The 3,932-nt window shown below is 45.0% G+C and overlaps 1 long non-coding RNA gene across 1 annotated transcript; it reads left to right on the top strand.

The window, feature by feature from the left end:
- Positions 1 to 268: 268 nt before the first annotated feature.
- Positions 269 to 3,507, top strand: LOC141572820 (uncharacterized). The gene is made up of 3 exons (XR_012498310.1): positions 269 to 461; positions 1,349 to 1,653; positions 3,400 to 3,507. It is a non-coding gene; the product is annotated as an uncharacterized LOC141572820 (long non-coding RNA).
- Positions 3,508 to 3,932: the final 425 nt, after the last annotated feature.

Consider the following 3,932-nt stretch of genomic DNA (forward strand, 5'->3'; position numbering starts at 1 on the left):
TGACATTTATTTCTGTTACCATTCCCTTCTTTTAATGTTTTTGATCATCAAATATGTCTGTCAGAGAGAGAGATGATTTTTACATATTACTGAAGTATATAATCTTGTCATAATATACTGGGTCATAATAAAAGTCAACCATGCATTTATTATATATTTGTAATAAAAAAATTTATGTGATTATCCTGTGACCCTAACCCAATTCGCTATATAGTCACTTATTATTATTTTAAAACACACAAAGAAAGTGTTATGAAAAATGAAAAATGCCTGATGAGTTGGGGGGTTCCCAAGAATTACTAGGAATTCTGATTTCTTTTTCTCAATTCCTGAAGCTTAATATCTACCGGGAACTAGGAAACACTACCTTATGAGAATGGGGCATGTACACCTGTATGTTCTTCCCTGCTGGCCCTGATTCAAACCAACCATCACGAATGCAACATCAGAAAAGCAGACAGGTGAGGGAGTAGATAGGGGCAAGATTTGCTTTTTGGTGCCACCAGCGGAAACATCGTGAAAAGAAGTGCGCTGACGATGGAATTTAGGACTGGGTAAGACCCCTGGGGTTTGACTTCATCCAGTCTGAGTTGCTTGTTGTTCGTAGTCATTGTGTGCTCATTTCACTTTCTTTCTCAACCTCACAGCCCCACCCGGGGTACCAGGACCAATGCTGGATGATGGGTGAAGGGCCGTTGTCTGCAGCCCCTTCCTCCCTGCCACTCTCACCACTGAGACCTCTTCCGGTCCCTTTTAGTCTCAGTTCCTGTTCTGTGGAGGCCTGGCCTAGCTTTGTGCTTCATTGATTTTGTGGAACATTTAGAAACACAATCCAGAACCTGTTGGGCTTAGTCACAACAAGACTTCTCGTAACCAGATACATGATAGGATTAATACCAGCTGATGCCGGAGCAGAGGTTAATAGCTGATAGTATTATAAAACGTATTGTACGTGTAAGGTGCTAGTAGGAGCGGTGTCAGCTCTCAAGGGGACTCTAGAAGGTTCTAAATCTTTGTTTTCCCTTCTGAAAATTGGGGTTATGTGGCAGATTCTCTTAGTGGCCCATTCAGGAGTCATTCCACCTTCTTCCTGCTAACAGAACCCAGATTGTATTCAAGTACTGGGTGGGGTGGGGTGCTTCATGGACCCTCTTTTTCTTCAGGGAAGAATGCTGAGCAGACAAGGCCAGTCAGGAAAATTCCATTTCTTCGTCCAGGACTGGTTAGGTGGGGCTTATGACCTTACTGTGCTAATGAGATGTGAGGGGATGCTTACTGGGGGGTGTCTGAGACCACTTTCTTCAGTCTTATGAAATGGAGAGATACTGTTTTCCCCTTCTGATGGCAGCTATATGAAGAGACACCTGGAGCTGCTGGCTGTAGCCATTTTGTGATCAAAAGGGGAGCTGCCTGCTTGCTGAAGATGTAGACCAGAAAGACAGAAAGAACTCAGGGCCTGGGTGACCTCCTCGTGTAATTTATTGAAGCCCAGCCGCTGCTCCATCTCTGTCTTGAGACTTCTTCGTACAAGAACGTTGAGTCCTTCTACCTGTGTCGTCTGGACTTGGCAGTGAAAAGCATCTCAAATACAGCTGCCCCTTGCCCTCTCACAAGTGCGTTTTACAGTAAAATGTGTAGAAGGATTTTGAAAAGGTAAAAACTCTGTAAATTGAAGCCATTTATCTTTACCCCCTCACCCCCACACCCAACATCAGCTGGTGCAATTTCATGCCTTGTGGCTGGTTAGCCAAGGGAAAATTGGAAGATGGGAGGTCTCGGTAAGGTCTCTCAATTCACACCCTATTAAGACCAGCTGCTTTGCTCATGTATGAGGCTGACTCAACTTTCACTGGGGACCATGTGCTATTGCGGGGGGAGGAGGGATAATCTTGCATTAGTTGCCAAGAGACCTGGTTTTAGGTTTATCTCTGCAAATAATTAGCTGTGTGATGCTGGACAAGTTAAATAACCTCTCTGAGCTACAGATGTCTTTTCTGGAACCTGGGGATATCAGCCTGCCTAGGGTCCTTGGTGGCATCAATGAGAGAACATATAATTTCCAAACTGTATGAGAGGAAGGTGATGGTGAGTGCTGTAGACGGAATGCTTTCATGCCTCCGAATTCATACCTTGAAGCCCTACCCCTCAATGTGGTGGTATTAGAAGGAGGGGACTTTGGGAGGTGATTAGTGCCTTCATGAAAGAGACCCCCAGAGAGCTCCCTTGCCCCTTCTGTCGTGTGAGGACACAGCAATAATAAGATGGCCATCTGTGAGCCAGGAAGCAGGTCCTCACCAGACATGGAATCTGCTGGCACCTGGGCCATGGGCTTCCCTGCCTCCCGAACTGCGAGCAATAAATGTCTGTTGTGTGTAAGTCCTCCAGTCTATAGTATTTTTCGTTGCAGCAGCCCAAATAGAGGAAGATGATGATGGTGATGGTGATGGTGATGATGGTGACAAAAAAGAGCTTGCTCCCTCAGGCCATCAGTCGAAGTATAAAAATAACACAAATTGGAGAGGGTGGCAGTTGACAGAAGAGGGTCACAGAACAGATTCTTTCTTTTCTTCACTCTGGCTAAACACCTGGACTTGAGAACCCTTTCCTTACAAATGTGTCTCTCTCCACAAAATCAATGAGTTTCTCTTAACATAAATCAAATTTTTGTAAATCAAGTCATATTGTCAGTGTGCTAGGCGAGCTTGCTAGCTACGGGAATCCCACGGTGACCTCTTAGGTGCCTCCGCTCCACGGGTGAGGAATAAAGGTTTGAGTCTGGCTGAATCACAGCCTTCAGTGTAGAGCATGCTGCCTGTCCAGAATATGTCCCTCCTTTTCTCTTTCACGATCCTTTTCTCACCAGCCCTGTGCAGTCTGTACTAGGCACACTGGTTCCACATCATGCTGGGCGTGGCCACATTCCAGCCTGGTGAACTCCTACTCAAACGTCAAGGCCCATTCCAATTGTCCCCTCCTTTCTGCCGCTTTCCTTGGCGATTCTGTTGTTAGTAAATTGTTTGGTTTATCTTGATCCCCTGAGAATTCTCAGAACCCTGTGGCACTTATTACGTTGGTAGCGGTATTTGTTTACTTGTCTGTCTCCCTCTGTTAGAATATGAGTTTCCTAAGGGCAGGGAACACGTCTTAAATATCTTTGTTATTCCCTGCACTGGCATGATGCCCTACATACAGAAAATGTAATCAATAAACATTTGTTGAATTAAATTGAATTTGTAAATTAGATTTACTTAAGGAGAACACTCTTGTATTCCTTTCACAAAAGGATTCTTGGTTATATAAATTATTTTGCTACAGGCTCTCTTTAAAGGGTAAGCCCCCTGGTGTATTTGCAACAGGATGCAATTTCAAATAACACACATTCCCCATCACTTTTTGCAGGAGCACATTTCCTGTTTAAAATGGGATGGGCCGACGTTCACATCTTGAGCCTGCAATCAACACCTCCTCACATGTAAGAAGAGCCTTCACAAGACTGAGAGCTCATGGGTAGGTAGTTTTTCCCTTCTGCCTTTCAGCCTCTAAAGAGAATCCCCCGTCTGCAATCTGGTGGGTGGGGGCATTCAGGGCACAGCCCGAGCTTCCGAAACCACCAGAGTCTGCTGAAGACATGGGGGTAGGAGCAGTAGCTGGCCGGTCCTCTTGAGGAGAAACACACATGGTACTTTTTGTCTCCCAGCTCTCATAACAGCCAATGTCAATCCCACCCACGGTCATCTGTCTGTCATCACCCATGAAAGGTGTTTGTAAGGAATTGCAAAACATTGAGGCCGATGCTTTTGGGCATTAATATTACTGTTAATATTGATATCTCTTGTAATGCCAGCATCACATGAACAGAGCTTGCGGGCTCCTTAGATACCATCCTCTACTCCATTCATACGATCCCTAGCCTTGCCCTGCAGCTTATTTTT

This window comes from Rhinolophus sinicus, linkage group LG07, assembly GCF_036562045.2.
Source record: "Rhinolophus sinicus isolate RSC01 linkage group LG07, ASM3656204v1, whole genome shotgun sequence".
Lineage (NCBI taxonomy): Eukaryota > Metazoa > Chordata > Mammalia > Chiroptera > Rhinolophidae > Rhinolophus > Rhinolophus sinicus.